This window comes from Lissotriton vulgaris, chromosome 8, assembly GCF_964263255.1.
Source record: "Lissotriton vulgaris chromosome 8, aLisVul1.2, whole genome shotgun sequence".
NCBI lineage: Eukaryota > Metazoa > Chordata > Amphibia > Caudata > Salamandridae > Lissotriton > Lissotriton vulgaris.
The window spans coordinates 156,432,584-156,451,152 of NC_141696.1; positions in this window are offsets into that span (position 1 = coordinate 156,432,584).

Here is an 18,569-nt window from a genome sequence, read left to right on the forward strand (position 1 = left end):
TATATATATGACGAATATAGATATGTTCCTAGGAAAGGTGAATATATCTTTAAAATGAAGGACATTCCCAACGTATAAAAAAATTAAATAATGAAAAGTAAGATACCTACAGCCCAAAGTCTATAAAAGGGAATATTGTGGCAACAAAAAAAGAGTTTAATCTATGGTGTCAGAGGTATTGTTGTATATAAAATAGTATGTATTATGCCACCCCTGGGAAGCCTTCCAAAATGGCATCACAGGTCTGCTACTGCAGCCTGGGTAAGGTGGTGCATGCACCCTTACTAAGATATAGGTTACCTATATCTACCTTTAATCACTGACACATATAAACCTATAAGTCACTCCTATGGCAGGCCTTTTCAATCCTGAAGGCAGAGTGCTTGGTTTTGTGTGAGAGGGTGCCCATGCGTGAGTAGGACCCCTCTGCAGCTTTCGGAATCAATTCTCTGTAGATGTTCTGTGATGCAGCCAGACCATATACTCTTAAGTGCATTATAACCTCTCAGTAAATGCTAACTTTGGAATGGCTGCATGGAAACATGTCGTGTTTGGTGACAAACACTTTTGAATCCTACCCCACCGCCAGTCCTGGCGGCAGGGGTAGAATTCCACCCTCCTAGAGGGAGAAGACATGTACATACTTACTTAACCGGTGATAGTTTAATAGAGCTCCATCCATCAAAATGGATGCTGCAGCCACAGACACGGGTCTGACCTCCTGCTGCTGGACGAAACTCCGGCAGGGGAGGCCTGGACAATAGGTTTCCTGTCACAGGGAGGTGTAACCACCTCCCAGACAGGCGTTAGTGTATTGGGGCTGGGTGGGTGCATTCAGAGAATGGTTTTCAGACAGTGCTGGGGCACACTTGCTGTCCCTGTGCATTCCCCAGTTCAAACCGGTTGCAGGGACGCTCAGCCCCTGCTGTGGCGCGAAACTGGACAAAGGGAAAGGGGTGTAACCACCCCCTCCCTCGGTCCACCCATAGGTGGGACCCTAGAGTAAGTCCAACCCCTAAACGTAGTATAAGTATAGGAACCCAGTCCTTAGGACTTTAGATTACCCTGGACGAAACTCTGCAACATATATCCTGGAACTTCGACATTCTATTTCGACTAGAAGATGGGGTCAAGGAGTGACTCCCCTGTTCAAACATGCACGAAAGAAGCATCTTGCCGGTCTGCATTTCCTAGGCTCCTGCCGGATCCTGACGGATTGCGACACAGGACCCAGACTTCCAGACTTCTCCGAGGCCGACACGAGATCCCAGCAAAGCTGAGACCCGCAGCCATCACGATAGACGTGGGACCGGAACTCCTGGACACTGTGCACATTTGCTAGTGCATCGACTTCCTGAGCTTTCCCGAAGTTGTGCATTGGGCTACTTGTAGTCCAAGCCCCGAGCACCATTTGCACTGAAGATTGAGGGCCTACACTCCACGAGTGTTCCATGGGCCCGCTTCTAGCATTTCCGCTCGAGGCTCCTTCGCGATCCCTGGTCCGTCGACTGGTGGGTCGCCACGAAGGTAACTATTCTGTTTCTTGGGCTTCTCTGGTTGCTCCAGATGTGCCCTGACTCCCCTCCAAAGGGTGAGTCCATCTGACCTTGCTGGTCTGCAGCACAGCCAATCTTTGCTTTCTGCGTGGGTTGTTGTTGCCAAGGCTTGTTGGGTCCCATCCGAAATCCGACACCGCAGCACTCGACATCCTTCGAAGGACAGCTCGAATCCAGCTCCTGGTTGTCTTCAACGCCTCCTGGTCCTCGTGGCTGAAGAGTCAAGCTTCGCCTTCTTCACCTGAAATCACCCGACATTGGTTGGCATCTTCTCCTCGCCTTCCTGGTCACTGGTTAGTGACCCAGACCCTGTCCCCTCTGCTTTCAGGTTCTTCTCGACTCTGATCAAGGCTTGGATCCATCCGGACACTTTCGACTTGGTCGCCTGCAGCACTTTTCAGCAGCTAGCCATTGAAAACGACGACGAAACCCGACATCAAAAGATACCTATGCACCTGGCTTCCCTGGGTGAGGTAACTCGAGTACTCCGTTGCTCCCCTGGGTATTGCCTCTAGAACTGCCTAGTTCTAAAGGGGTTCGCTCCAAGTCCTCTTCTAAGTGTCCTTCCTTTGTAATTTTCTAACTGTGACTTTGCCCATAGAAGTTAATGGTGATTCGCGTCTGTGTTTAGACACTGCACGCGTCCCCCGTGAGTCCCCTGTGTCACTACCTTGGGTGGTTACTGGTGGCCCCAGCGGTTCTACAGGCTCTAGGCCTGGTATCTATGCCAGTCGTGGTTCTTATACCACTTTCTTAGCATATGGTTTGTGACGCCCCTAGGGTTAATCATATATTGTGCTAATTTACTGGGTGCTAAATATGTTTACTGAATGTACTAATGTCAAACTTCAACTTCTTCACCTGAAATCACCCGACATTGGTTGGTACCTTCTCCTCACTTTCCTGGTCATTGGCTAGTGACCCAGACTCTGTCCCCTCTGCTTTCAGATTCTTCTCGACTCCGATCCAGGCTTGGATCTATCCGGACACTTTCGACTTGGTCGCCTGCAGCACTTTTCAGCAGTTCGCCATTGAAAACGACTACGAAACCCGACATCTAACGACACCTATGCACCCGGCTTTCCTGGGTGAGGTAACTCGAGTACTCCGGTGCTCCCATGGGTATTGACTCTAGAACTGCCTAGTTCTAAAGGGGTTTGCTCCAAGTACTCTTCTAAGTGTCCTTCCTTTGTAATTTTCCAATCGCAATTTTCCCCACAGAAGTTAATGGTGATTCGTGTCTGTGTTTAGACACTGCACGTGTCCCCCATGGGTCCCCTGTGTCACTACCTTGGGTGGTTACTGGTGGCCCCAGCGGTTCTACAGGTTCTAGGCCTGGTATCTATGCCAGTCGTGGTTCTTATACCACTTTCTTAGCATATGGTTTGTGACGCCCCTAGGGTTAATCATATATTGTGCTAATTTACTGGGTGCTAAATATGTTTACTGAATGTACTTTTGCCTCTAGCTTCATAAAGAGATTAGAGGTATTTGTTTAGAATAAATATATATATTTTATATATATACCTGGTGTGGTTCTCCTTTCATTTGGTCATTCACTGGATTATAGACCGGTAAAACAAGCTGCTTTACATTCCTTCAAGACTTAGCGTGAAGGCTGCTCTCCACAGCTACCACTAGGATAGCTTTCTATATAGGTTGTCTTTAAACCTACCATCAATAAGGGTTCTTTGGACTGGTGCAAGGTGCCCACTAAAATAGTAGACAGCATATGCCAGGCCAACTTCTCACAGCCCCTGATCACAGCCCTGAGGAAATTGCTGTAAGTTTGCTGGAGTCCAGCTATCTACCAGATGCTTGGCATTCTTCCAAATTTGCATGGCCCGTCTGCCCAGGGCATTCAAGAGCATGACTCTTCCAGATGACCTCTTATATGGGTCCTATGCTCATTTGGTAAGGATTGCACTTTGTCAGCAAGACTTTATACAACCGAAAAATTGAGAAACACCAGCTCTCTTGACTAGACGAGGACGGAATAATGTCCCAGGTGAAGACCAACAGATGCAACTTCCATCAGATGTTAATCTGATAAAGGAGATTATATCTCCAAAAGTCATGTCAGAAGCAGGATTCAAACCCATGCCTCCAGAGGAGACTGTGGCCTAAACACCGTACCTTAGACCACTCGGCCATCTGGACAGTGCAGAGTCTTAAGAAATGTATAAAAGTCACTCAGAAACCTGTGCACCCATGCTAGTCTGAAATAATTTAAACCTTCAAACACAAGGTGCAACTTTTTCCACAGGGCAATAAACACGGAATATCACATACGAAAGCACCTCATTTCACAGGTATACTGTTTTCATGCTTTTAGAACACCATATATCTCTCACCAGCTATTTAGGGTCTGCTTCCGACTTACAAAATTGCCTTGCCTGCGAACTCTCTCTCTACACAAACAACTACAGCACAGGAAGTAGGATGGCAGAAGGTGGGGCAGTTTATGCAAATTTATGCTGTCAATGTGCCTTGCAGATTCATGCAGGATTTCTAGATCCTTGCTGGATACAAAAGAGTGAGGTTCTGTAAGAATCAAAACGATGTTCTCGACTCGTTCGAATATGGACGAGTCTGGTATCAATGGACCGCAAATGACGAACGGTGTACGCATTTTCGCTACACTACCATGTATCGTTCGCCTTATTCATAGGTTTCTTCATCTGAACCCACGGGATCCATTTTGTTTCTTGCCCTCAAGTAGCCAGCGAACGGACACTGTCCGCTTCGTGACCCTGGGTTTCCCAAGCTCCTGCGGAAGACTTGCATCCCTTTGAGGGTGACTTTTATGATGAGGGGGATGATACAGCAAGGCGGATGATTCCGCTCGAAGCTCATCTTGCCGGCTGGTCTATTGTCCTAGTCATGCATGCATATGGCACGAATCCTTTGATCCTGCAATCTCGTTTCCGATACTGCCCCCGCACCCTCTTTCAATCTGTTGGACCGCTTTCCTTGCATCTGTTTCTGTCTTTTCTCCTTACTCGTTTATAGCCTAATGGAATGTACTGACCAATGAAATGATGTGCTTTTACAGTTGGGAACCGGCAATGTTACTGTAATTATGTTCCGGGCTTCTAAAACATGAAAGCGACCCTCTTGTCGTTTGCTGTGGGAACTGAGTCATAATCTTTTGTTCACATGTTGTGCAATGATGAAATCTTGTATAAAAGGAGCGACCCACTTAATGGAAGTTGAAGCAGTCTCCCAGAACTTACACGTGTTGTACTTCTTGTGACTACTGTATTCCCTGCAGTAAATAAACCTCGATCTTTGACGCCGAAGGAAGTGTCCCGTGTCTCTGTAATTTGTGCGCCGAACAGGTAGACTCAGGAAGGTTTTAGGTGTTGCTCCCTGGCACCGCTGGGCCTTAATTAAGCCCAGTCCTTCAGTTGGCGCCCGACACGTGGGGCGACATCAGCGGTACCGGTCCGAAGCCTGACGATCGTGAGGAACTTCGTGTGAAATCTCCGAGGGAAGGTGCACCCCGCTTCATCGATCCTGTTGTCGAAATAAGTGGTCTGAAGACTTTTTCCGCGAAGATTCTTGCCTCCAGACGGCTGCGACGGACTGATGCCCTGACTGTCGACCTGGTTCGTGCCTGGCGTAGACCTTTGTATAGCGAGACGATAGACGGGCCTTCCTCTGGTGACGCCATTGCTCTTTCAGTTAAGTATTTGTGGGTCGCTCCCAGTCCTTAGTTGTGAGTTCCTTTACGGGACTTTTTGTTTTGTTGTTGAAACTTGGTTGTTTGCATGGTTCCATTGCATTTGTGGTTCTTTGTTGTTGGTTCTTAGTTGTTGGGTTTTCTTTGACGGTTGCAATCGCCAAAAACCGAGGGTCTTGCATTTTTTTTTTTGCGAGGACGTCGTAATTCGACAAACCCTTGAAGTTTGTAAGACGGTTAGTGTGCACGATGCCTGGCCGTAGTTCTTTGTTTGGTTTCTTTATCTGCCGCGGTTCGGATTCCCGACTAGAGGATTCATGCCCGATACCTCCAGTTGGAACTCCAATTTATGAGCTCTATAGTCGCCACGGAGTAGGTCCTATTATATATAATGATCTTTGGATCCGCTATACTAACAAAGATGGTGTCCTTAGTGTAGGAGAGTAGGGTCTGCAATCCTATGATCACCCAGATTTTTTGCTTTTGTTTCACTGGTTTACGACTTTCTCTGGCTGTGGGCCTGCCAATCAGACCCACAGCCTGGCTGTTCTCTTTCTAAATTACGATATGTACCCTAGGTGCATCTACCAATTGGTACTGGGCCACCTTATCAGACCCTGTAAATCAGGGCATAGGTGTACCCAGGGCCGCCAGGGGCTGCAGCATGTATTATGCCACCCCTGGCTGGCCTCCTAAATTTGACACAACTGGCTGCATGACAGCTGGGGCGAAGTCGTGTAATCACCCTTTGCTTTAGATATAGTAGCTCTATATCTAACCATACAATGGACACCCGAGTCCCTATCAGTCACTCCTATGGCAGGCCTTGACAATCCTGAAGGCAGAGTGCATGGGCTCACGTGAACTGTGTTCTGGCCCGAGCCGAGCCGGTTGCAGCTTGCGGAGAAAAGACCCAATGGCTGTTCCATGATAACGCGTGCCACATCGGTAACTTCGGTGTCGCGTTATCAAGACATGTCGAGTAAGGTGTCATACGAGTCGGGATGCTGCCCTCTCACCAACTCTGGCGACGAGGTTAGCATTCCGCCCTTCTAGAGGGACACGACATGTACGTAACTGTGAACCCCGGTTAAAGTTAACGAAAGCCTCAGCTCCACAAAATGGATGCTGCCACCACAGACACGAGTCTGACCTCCTGCTGCTGGGAGTCCTTCCAGCGAGGAGCGCTTGGACAAAGGGTTTCCTGTCGAGGGCGGTGTTCGCACCGTCCCAGACAGGGTTTGTGTATTCTGGGTAGGTAGGGCTTTTGCGAGAAGGTGACTGCGGAGTGGCACCCCGGTGCTCACTACGCATCTGCCGGTTAGAACCAGTTCCAGGGGCGACAGCCCTGGCCTGGGGAAAGTCCGGCAGGGGAGAGGGGTGTAACTACCCCCCTTCCTGGTCCCACCCTTAGGGCAGGACCTAGTCATGTACCCACCCCTTTCTTTAGGATAAAGGCCGGAGCGGGGACCCTTCCAAATTAGATCATCTTTGAATCAAGAATACTTTCTACGAAAGGACTTCAAGACTCTTCTCAAGATTTCTCCCTTGTGGCTAAGGAGTAGTCACCCTGCATCAGCAGGCACCATCTAAGAACTCTGCGGTTTGCTGTAAGTCCTTCCTCAAGGAATCCGACGGCCCAGCTCGACGAGAACCGGTTTCCCTGGCACCTCTGACCTCTACCCCCGTCATCAGCTCAGCTGTGATCTGTGGGTGCGACGAGACCTCGAGGGACCGGCCATCATCAGAACCTGCACGCTCTTAAAAACCAGCACGACCATCGAGGTAACTCTCTGGTGAGTGCTCTGGGGTCCGAGAAGCCCCGACCCTGAGCCGCTCCAGCTCCGAAGTGCAGTCCCCCAGCATCTCCACGATCTGCGTGGGGCCCTTCTGCTCAGCACGTTGTCTGGTCACTTGCCGCTGGCTTGTGTCCTTCTGTGACGACATCCGAGAATCATCACTGCCGGTCTGGTTGCTCCAGACTGGCCCTTGCTTCCATCTTTTCGAGAAGCACCCCGGACCCTCCTGGTCCACTCAAGACGCCGACAGCGTCATCCTTCGTGGGACAGCTCGCACCTCCACCGTGGTCGCCGACAACGCCTCCTGGTCCGTGAGACTGCAGAGCCTAGCGTCGCCCACTCACCTGGTCGAGGTGACGGCCAACTGGTGCCTTCCTGGTACCCTCTGACTACTGGCTAGTAGTACGAACTTGGTCCCCTCTGCTTTCAGGTTTCATCAATCTCCGATCCAGGCTTGGATCTCTACGAACTATTCATCACTGGTCGCCGGCCAGCAACTCCTTTTCTTCCGGCTCCTGGCTCGTCAGCGAAGACCCCGACGCCTGTAAGACTTGTGCAGCCGCAGCCCTCGTGGCTAGGTAACTCGGCATTTCAGTGCCTGCATAGCCTCCTTACTCTAGGGTCCCGAGTCCCTCGCTTCCGACTTGCCTTAACCTTTCCGTGTCCTCGGACACTTGTTTTAACTGTGCACTTAAAGTATTTGCTAAAGAGATTTGGTTTGTGCTTAGTACCCTGTCCTCATAAAGAGTACAGGGCTGTTGTGATTCTTAATAAATATACTGTTTATTTTCATAACACTTGTGTGGTGTCCTTTCACTGGGTGTTCAAGGGGTACATGTGTGGTAAACAGCTGGCTTAACGCGCCCTCTCGAGTCTTTAGCCTTAGACTGCTCGTATCCACGCTACTAGGATAGCTGGTCTATAGGTTGACTTACAACCAAACACCATAAGGGTCGTTGGAACGATACATAGCGGTCGCTAGAATAGCGAACGTTGCATATCGGGCCAACTTCTCACATTGGTGAGCAGCGGTTGGGATCTGAGCTTGCTGTTGTTTTACCACACGTATCCTAAGAATATCTTGTTGAAAGATCGCACAAGTACTGTTAGTACATATAACTAAAGCTTAGAATACTCTGAGTTCTACTGAACCAGCTGTTGTAGCTCCTCAAGGCTTAGCACACCTTGGCTACAACTCTTAGCAAGGGATCAGTAGGAAAACACATAGTGTAGGTAGGTGCATCACTTACACCACACTAGAAACAGTATGTCGGGCCAAGGAGGAAACTCTGAGTCTCCCCTTGTGTCAGTTGACCCTCCACAGGTCATCCCTTCAGGATATACTGTGCTGAGCTTCAAGGAGTTAAGACGACTGTGTCACTCCCGGAAGATTCAGCAGGGGTCTAACCCCACAACGTCCTTTCTGATTGGTCTCTTGGAGACTTATGATGCCAGGAGAGCTGAGAAACTTCGTAGCTCTTCTAATCCAGAAGGAGACATGCCTCCCCTCGAGGGAACCCGGGACGATCCTGACCTCATACACCTCGCAACTGAGAACGAAGAGGGAGAGGAGGACGAGGATGAGGATCTCTCTGGGGACGAGGCAGATAAGGGACAGGTAGAAGTCGTCAGACTAACACGGTCCAACTTAAGCAGACACGATAGTGGTACTGGGGGAACCCCGGCGCTACTGTCGGTTCCGCTTAACCTGGGGAATGGACGAGCCCGATCTCTGTCAAGAGACTCTGGCAGATCCCTTCATACCAACGGCTCTCACAACTCTTCTCAAAGAGGGATGACGTCCCCTCAGAGGAGAGTGTACGAAGCGAAGGAAAGGGCAGCTAATCTAAGGATCGAAAGGGAAGAACTTGCCCTGGCCAAGGAAAAGCTTGCTTTCGCTAGAGAGCAACAGTTAAGTGGGGCAATCCCCACTGGTGGCAGCAATGTACCTAGTAATAGGGAAAAGAGTTTCGATACGAAACACCTTGGGAAGATAGTGCCCCCCTTTAAACAAGGGGACGACATCCACAAATGGATTACTGCTTTGGAGAGGGCCTGCACTGTGCAAGGCGTTCCCCAGAGTCAGTGGGCAGCTATCTTGTGGCTCTCCTTTGAAGGAAAGGGAAGAGACAAGCTCCTCACCACAAGGGTAGAGGACGCTAATAATTACCAAGTCTTGAAGAATACACTCGTTGAAGGGTTCGGCCTAACCACTGAGCAGTACAGGGTGCTGTTCAGGGATACCCAGAAAACGCAGGCTCAAGACTGGTCTGATTTTGTCGATTGTGCCACTAAGGCTTTTGAGGGCTGGTTGCTGGGCAGTAAGGTTACTGATTACGCAGGATTGTATAATTTGATGATGAGAGAACAAATTTTAAACAATTGTCAGAACCAGTTGTTGCATCAGCATCTTGTCGACTCGGATCTGACCTCTCCCCAAGAATTGGGAAAGAAGGCAGACAGATGGGTTCGTACGAGAGTTAAACAGAACCAGGGCCAGAATCAAGGTGGTCAGAAGAAAGCAGACCAAAAGGGTAAAGATTCTAAGGGGGAACAAAATGACCAGAAGTCTTCGACAGGTCCCCAACAACCCAAAGAGGGTGGGGGTCAGGCTCCCCAAAAGAAGAAAGAAGGCCAATCCAAAAGATGGTGCCAGTACTGTAAAAGTAAATCTCACTGGTTTAGTGAGTGCACCAAGAAAGGAGGAGGGCAGACTCCTGCCACTGCAGCCCCTAAGGCACCTGTGCCCCCTAGTACAGTCAGCAGTGGTAGTGCGCCTCCCAAGGGTTTAGTAGGGTTAACCCTGGGTTCTGAGGGGCGTGACAACTTAGTTGGCACACTCACTCAGGCTGTCCTTGTCAGTACAGGGGACGCGGACGTGTCCCCTGACATAAGTCCCAATACGCTGGGCAAATACCGACAGACGCCTTTCATAAATGGAAAGATGGCTCAGGCCTATAGGGACACTTGTGCCAGCGTCACCATGGTGACGCCTAACTTTGTGGACCCTGGACAGATCATGCCAGGTACAGAATTCCTGGTGACCAATGCAAGCAATGTCACTACCAATCACAGTATGGCAATTGTAGCTTTCTCCTGGGGAGGGGTAACTGGCCAAAAGAAGGTTGTAGTTAGTCCAGACCTCCCAGTGGATTGTTTGTTGGGCAATGATTTGGAGTCGTCACAATGGTCAGAAGTGGAGCACCGGACTCACATGGAAATGTTAGGTTTGCCAGCACATGTGTTCGCTGTGACTAGGTCACAGGTCAGGAAATACCCCACTGAACAGGTGCTGGATCCTGGAACAACGGACCAGACACCTCCCAAGAAAAAGAGCAGTAGGGTTAAGGCTGCGCCTTCCCCCTTGCCCCAGGTCGAGGATCAAGTCTCAGAGGAGGCTGACCTACAGGAATTGAGGGAAACTGAGCCAAGGGAATTCGAACTTGATCAAGTTGAATTCTTGGGTTCAGGGGGACCCTCAAGGGAAGACCTGGGGAAGGACCAGTTAGACTGCCCTTCTCTTGAACCCCTCAGACAGCAGGCTGCTGCTGAGGCTGCTGGGAACGCCACAGGTACCCACAAGGTATACTGGGAAGATGGACTCCTGTACACTGAGTCAAGAGACCCCAAGCCTGGCATGACCAGGAGGCTGGTCGTCCCCTTGTCTCAGCGTGGTTTCCTACTTACCTTGGCCCACGAGATTCCCTTAGCAGGTCACTTAGGCCAGACGAAAACGTGGGACAGGCTTGTCTCGCACTTTCACTGGCCTCACATGAATGAAGATACCAAGGAGTTTTGCCGCTCCTGTGTCACTTGCCAAGCCAGTGGTAAGTCAGGTGGCACGACAAAGGCCCCCCTTATACCAATGCCTGTGGTGGGGGTGCCCTTTGAACGGGTGGGGATCGACATCGTCGGTCCCATGGAACCACCAACAGCATCAGGGCACAAGTTTATACTGGTGGTAGTGGATCATGCCACCAGGTACCCTGAAGCTATTCCCCTTAGGACCACTACAGCACCTGTTGTGGCAAGAGCCCTGGTTGGAGTATTCTCCAGAGTGGGCTTCCCTAAGGAGGTCGTCTCCGACAGAGGTGCAAACTTTATGTCGAGCTACTTAACTGCTATGTGGAAGGAATGTGGTGTTAACTACAAGTTCACTACACCCTATCATCCACAATGCAATGGGCTTGTTGAGAGATTCAACAGGACCCTAAAAGGGATGATTCATGGACTACCGGAAAAGCTTCGGCGTAGATGGGACGTCCTGATCCCCTGCCTCTTGTTCGCATACAGAGAAGTCCCACAGAAGGGGGTTGGCTACAGCCCTTTTGAACTTTTGTACGGGCATCCTGTAAGAGGACCCCTGTGTTTGGTGAAGGAAGGATGGGAGAGACCTCTCAAAAAGCCGGCAACCAACATAGTGGACTATGTGCTCGGCCTCCGCTCGCGGATGGCTGAATACATGGAGAAGGCATCCGAAAACCTTAAGGCCAGCCAAGAACTCCAAAAAGCTTGGCATGACCAAAAGGCTGTCTTGACTGTTTACCAGCCCGGACAGAAGGTGTGGGTGTTGGAGCCAGTGGCCCCAGCAGCACTCAAGGACAAATGGTCCGGGCCCCACACAATCCTGGAGAAGAAGGGAGAGGTCACCTACCTGGTCGACCTGGGAACTCCCCGGAGCCCCCACAGGGTGCTTCATGTCAACAGGCTAAAAGCATATGTCGACAGGAAGGACATGAGTTTGCTCATGGCCCTAGATGAGGGACAGGAAGAGGAGAGTGACCCTCTCCCCGACCTGCTCACTCAGAATCCTGACGATGGCTCGGTAGATGGTGTTGTCTTTTGTGGCAGCCTCTCCGAACATCAACAGAGCGACTGTAAACAGGTTCTTCAGTCGTTCCGACATCTGTTTTCTCTGACACCCAGTCAGACCGATTGGTGCACCCATGAGGTCGACACTGGTGACAGCTTGCCCGTAAAGAGTAAAATCTACCGGCAGCCTGATCACGTTAGAGACTGCATCAAAAGTGAAGTGCAGAAAATGTTGGAGTTGGGAGTCATTGAACCCTCGGATAGCCCTTGGGCTAGTCCCGTAGTTCTAGTGCCGAAACCTCACACCCAGGGTGGTAAGAGAGAGATGAGGTTTTGCGTAGACTACAGGGGTCTCAATGCAGTCACTAAGACTGACGCCCACCCAATACCAAGGGCAGACGAGCTTATTGATAGGCTGGCTTCGGCCAACTACTTAAGTACGTTTGACCTGACAGCTGGGTATTGGCAAATCAGGTTAGCTGAGGACGCCAAGCCTAAAACAGCATTTTCAACCCCTGGTGGGCATTATCAGTTCGTGGTGATGCCCTTTGGTCTGAAAAATGCACCTGCCACCTTCCAACGGTTGGTGAATCACGTCCTTACTGGGCTGGATGACTTCTGTGCGGCGTATCTTGACGATATTGCTGTCTTTAGCTCCACCTGGGAGGATCACCTGGTCCACCTGCGGAAGACATTGGAGGCGCTGCAAGCAGCAGGCCTCACTATCAAGGCCACCAAGTGCCAGATAGGGCAGACACAGGTTGTATACCTGGGCCACCTTGTAGGTGGAGGTCAGGTTCAGCCACTGGAGAGCAAGATACAGTCAATCAGGGACTGGGCTCCTCCAACCACCCAGACTCAGGTTCGAGCTTTCTTGGGCCTGACTGGTTACTATAGGAAGTTTGTCAGGAACTATGGTTCCATCGTGACACCATTAAATGAACTGACAAGTAAGAAAATGCCAAAAAAGGTTCAGTGGACAGCGAGCTGTCAAAAAGCATTCGATGACCTAAAGCAGGCCATGTGCACGGCGCCTATCCTCAAGAGTCCGGACTACTCCAAACCATTCATTGTCCAAACAGATGCTTCTGAGTTGGGTGTGGGAGCTGTTCTTTCTCAACTGAATTTTGATGGTCAAGACCAGCCCATTGCTTTTATAAGCAGAAGGCTGACCCCTAGAGAGAAGAATTGGTCAGCTATCGAGAGGGAGGCCTTTGCTGTGGTTTGGGTCCTGAAGAAGCTGAGGCCATACTTGTTTGGCACTCACTTCAAGATTCAGACCGACCATAAGCCCCTCTTGTGGCTAAATCAGATGAAGGGTGAAAACCCCAAACTGCTTAGGTGGTCCATTTCCCTACAGGGGATGGACTTCACAGTGGAACATAGACCTGGTACTGATCATGGCAATGCCGATGGGCTCTCCAGATATTTCCACTTAGAACAAGAAGACTTACCTGGTCAATGTTAGCTAGTTGTTCCGACGTTTGGGGGGGGGGTCATGTAGGAGAGTAGGGTCTGCAATCCTATGATCACCCAGATTTTTTGCTTTTGTTTCACTGGTTTACGACTTTCTCTGGCTGTGGGCCTGCCAATCAGACCCACAGCCTGGCTGTTCTCTTTCTAAATTACGATATGTACCCTAGGTGCATCTACCAATTGGTACTGGGCCACCTTATCAGACCCTGTAAATCAGGGCATAGGTGTACCCAGGGCCGCCAGGGGCTGCAGCATGTATTATGCCACCCCTGGCTGGCCTCCTAAATTTGACACAACTGGCTGCATGACAGCTGGGGCGAAGTCGTGTAATCACCCTTTGCTTTAGATATAGTAGCTCTATATCTAACCATACAATGGACACCCGAGTCCCTATCAGTCACTCCTATGGCAGGCCTTGACAATCCTGAAGGCAGAGTGCATGGGCTCGCGTGAACTGTGTTCTGGCCCGAGCCGAGCCGGTTGCAGCTTGCGGAGAAAAGACCCAATGGCTGTTCCATGATAACGCGTGCCACATCGGTAACTTCGGTGTCGCGTTATCAAGACATGTCGAGTAAGGTGTCATACGAGTCGGGATGCTGCCCTCTCACCAACTCTGGCGACGAGGTTAGCATTCCGCCCTTCTAGAGGGACACGACATGTACGTAACTGTGAACCCCGGTTAAAGTTAACGAAAGCCTCAGCTCCACAAAATGGATGCTGCCACCACAGACACGAGTCTGACCTCCTGCTGCTGGGAGTCCTTCCAGCGAGGAGCGCTTGGACAAAGGGTTTCCTGTCGAGGGCGGTGTTCGCACCGTCCCAGACAGGGTTTGTGTATTCTGGGTAGGTAGGGCTTTTGCGAGAAGGTGACTGCGGAGTGGCACCCCGGTGCTCACTACGCATCTGCCGGTTAGAACCAGTTCCAGGGGCGACAGCCCTGGCCTGGGGAAAGTCCGGCAGGGGAGAGGGGTGTAACTACCCCCCTTCCTGGTCCCACCCTTAGGGCAGGACCTAGTCATGTACCCACCCCTTTCTTTAGGATAAAGGCCGGAGCGGGGACCCTTCCAAATTAGATCATCTTTGAATCAAGAATACTTTCTACGAAAGGACTTCAAGACTCTTCTCAAGATTTCTCCCTTGTGGCTAAGGAGTAGTCACCCTGCATCAGCAGGCACCATCTAAGAACTCTGAGGTTTGCTGTAAGTCCTTCCTCAAGGAATCCGACGGCCCAGCTCGACGAGAACCGGCTTCCCTGGCACCTCTGACCTCTACCCCCGTCATCAGCTCAGCTGTGATCTGTGGGTGCGACGAGACCTCGAGGGACCGGCCATCATCAGAACCTGCACGCTCTTAAAAACCAGCACGACCATCGAGGTAACTCTCTGGTGAGTGCTCTGGGGTCCGAGAATCCCCGACCCTGAGCCGCTCCAGCTCCGAAGTGCAGTCCCCCAGCATCTCCACGATCTGCGTGGGGCCCTTCTGCTCAGCACGTTGTCTGGTCACTTGCCGCTGGCTTGTGTCCTTCTGTGACGACATCCGAGAATCATCACTGCCGGTCTGGTTGCTCCAGACTGGCCCTTGCTTCCATCTTTTCGAGAAGCACCCCGGACCCTCCTGGTCCACTCAAGACGCCGACAGCGTCATCCTTCGTGGGACAGCTCGCACCTCCACCGTGGTCGCCGACAACGCCTCCTGGTCCGTGAGACTGCAGAGCCTAGCGTCGCCCACTCACCTGGTCGAGGTGACGGCCAACTGGTGCCTTCCTGGTACCCTCTGACTACTGGCTAGTAGTACGAACTTGGTCCCCTCTGCTTTCAGGTTTCATCAATCTCCGATCCAGGCTTGGATCTCTACGAACTATTCATCACTGGTCGCCGGCCAGCAACTCCTTTTCTTCCGGCTCCTGGCTCGTCAGCGAAGACCCCGACGCCTGTAAGACTTGTGCAGCCGCAGCCCTCGTGGCTAGGTAACTCGGCATTTCAGTGCCTGCATAGCCTCCTTACTCTAGGGTCCCGAGTCCCTCGCTTCCGACTTGCCTTAACCTTTCCGTGTCCTCGGACACTTGTTTTAACTGTGCACTTAAAGTATTTGCTAAAGAGATTTGGTTTGTGCTTAGTACCCTGTCCTCATAAAGAGTACAGGGCTGTTGTGATTCTTAATAAATATACTGTTTATTTTCATAACACTTGTGTGGTGTCCTTTCACTGGGTGTTCAAGGGGTACATGTGTGGTAAACAGCTGGCTTAACGCGCCCTCTCGAGTCTTTAGCCTTAGACTGCTCGTATCCACGCTACTAGGATAGCTGGTCTATAGGTTGACTTACAACCAAACACCATAAGGGTCGTTGGAACGATACATAGCGGTCGCTAGAATAGCGAACATTGCATATCGGGCCAACTTCTCACACTTAGTTGGCCACCTCATGGAAGTTTCGAAACTGCAATATTAGATAATCTGGAAGCTAAATTGTTTAAAAAGAAAGCTAGGCCGGCCATGTTTGATTCTTTTCGGTTATGGCGGAAAGAGGCCAAGCAGAAAGAAATCAAACAAATTAAGAAAAATAAGAGGGAAGGTATTATTACGGTAATGAGAAATGCAGAGCAGTTTCAGCGAGACAAAGAGGAGACAGAAAAAGAAGTCTTTGCTAGATTACAACACATGGCGGTGGATAAATGCTATCCGGTTTTACCGTCTAGCTCTGATAAGAAGGGAGAGGACTCGACTGAGGATCCTTTGTTGTCCTACTTAATGAAATCACCACCTCCGTATGCGCAGGATACTACGGTCCCTGTGGTTCCTCCTGTCCCTCAACCTGTTGTTCCGGCAGCTGCTGGTCAGCCTGCCGTAGGTCCTGTTCTTCCGAACCCCCTTGTTCTTCCAATTGCCCCTGTTCCCGTACCTGCTCCTATTCCTACTGCTCCTTCACTTGTATCTGCTCAACCTATTGTTCCTGCTACTTCTACTGTTTCGACCATTCCTACTGCTCCTACGTTTAGCCCCCATGTTGTTGCTCCCGTACTTTTCTCCTCTTCTCCTTCTGTTCGTAATCGTATACCTAATGCTGTCGCTAATCTTTATTCTCCACTTTTTGGACCAATTCTTGGGTCCGATGTTTCTGATATTCCTCAGAGACGAAGTCAAATTCCTGGTGGTAGGGAGTGTGACACGTTAGCGACTATGGCACGCAAATGGATTAGACATCCTGTTAAATATACTCCGCGTGTGGTTTATGAGACGTTCTCTCAGTTTAATGAGCCCACACAGAGATTTGTGTTTGAAGAAATGTGCAAATCATTGAAGGAGGAATGCGATGAGGACGAATTAGATACTCTACCGTCCGAAATGATTGAACTCCGGAATAAGTTTTCGAGCGGCATGATCGTTGACAGTAATATTAGACGTGCCTTAGAGCGGTTGTTATCTTTCCGTTCTACCGTTCAACCTAGAACATTGTTTAGCAAAGAAACTGCAGAATGGATGGCAACGCCTGGTCAGTATCCCATGCGAGAAGTTCCACCAGTGTGAATGCCGGGTAATCCTGCTGCAGCTCCTCCCATTTTGCCACACTTCCAGAGAGTTTGGATACACCTCCCATGGAAGCGATCAAAGGTTTTACAGGTGAAACAATCTTTGCCTGATCCGCGAAAGAATCCGGCGGGTTATTATAAGGAGTTATCCCAACTTGTGGATGCTACCATCATGAACCTTGCTGATATTGACATGTTATTCGGCAATGTAGTTCCGCAACCGATTTGGGCGAAAATTTGTCAAGAAAATCATGCAGCCGAGTTAGGTGGTAATTGGGCTGCTCTTGTAGCAGCTGACGCATTACAAGTGGGTGGAGCTAAACCTGATCAGTTGATTACGGATCTGCCCCAAAGAATTATTACTCTCATGAAAACGCTTATGCCAGCGATGAGAGTTAATTGGGACAAATTATCCGCATGTAAGCAGAAGAAAGACGAGAGTGTCTCTGATTTCTTTACCAGATTTGAAGAGGCATTTGTTGACCATAGTGGTCAAGACATGAGCACTGAGGGAGGTCAGCGACTGTTCGTTGATAAATTTGTGTCGAACTTGTTGCCTGACCTAAGTCACAAGTTAAAGAATTCTGAAAGTTCCTGGGCTGTTTCCACTACTGCTCAAATATTGGCTACGGCTCAATATTACGAAAATAGAGAGAAAGAAGAAAGTGATCGTGTAGACAAGAAAACGAAAGAGCTTAAGACTAAGGTTTTGTTACAGCAAGCGTATCCTCCACGCTCAAATCAAAATGACTCGCAACAGCAAAATCGATCTCAGCCACAGTCTTCTAGGACGCAGTCGCGTGCTGATAATTCTACACCTAGATCTATGCTTGGTTATAATCAATGTGCGTATTGCAGACTTGATGGCCATCTGAAATTTAATTGTCCTGCTCTACGAGACCGGAATAATGGTGCTTCGGTGCGAGGTGGCCGTGGTGGTTCTCAACAGGCACCACGAGGTAGAGGTCGGGGTACTCCTCAAAATCAGAACGAGCGTTCTACGTCCTCATCGGACTCGAACAATTGTTTTGATCGACGCGATTTTTCATCTAGTAGATCTGCACAGTATAATGTGGACGACCAGTACGTTGATCGTGACATTGATACCGATGACAATTACTAGGACAGCCATAGACAAAGAGAGGGAGTAGTATCAGTTCCGGTTGATCAGAGTGGGCCTTACGTCGCAGTTGCTACATCAGGCGTAGTTGAGCCTTTTCTGTTGGACACTGGTGCGACAAAAAGTTCCATCATGCATTCGAAACTCCCTGGCGCACCTTTGTCTGGCTTAACAAATGTTTCCGTTGGATTCTCTGGCGCCCCCGTTAGCAATCCAGTCTCTAGCCCTTTGCCTCTCACAATTGGACCTCGTGAGCTAGAGGCTCCGTTGATTTTAACTACTGGTTGTGGTGAAAATCTTTTGGGTCTGGATTTGCTGAAACGGTTATATGCGACTCTGTATTGTTCTCCTGCGGGAGTGGAGCGTACACTAGGTCAGAGAGTGATCTCTCCCATGTACTTGTCGACAGATAAGCTCCCATCGGAATTGAGTTCTCTTCCTGAATCTTTATGGGCAACAGGTCCAAATGACGTGGGCCTGTTGGATATATCGCCCTATGTTGTTCAATTGAAATCAAATGTGCACTTGCCACGTATTCCACAGTACCGTATCTCCCTTGATGGTGAACGTGCATTGTTAGCGATCATTTATGAT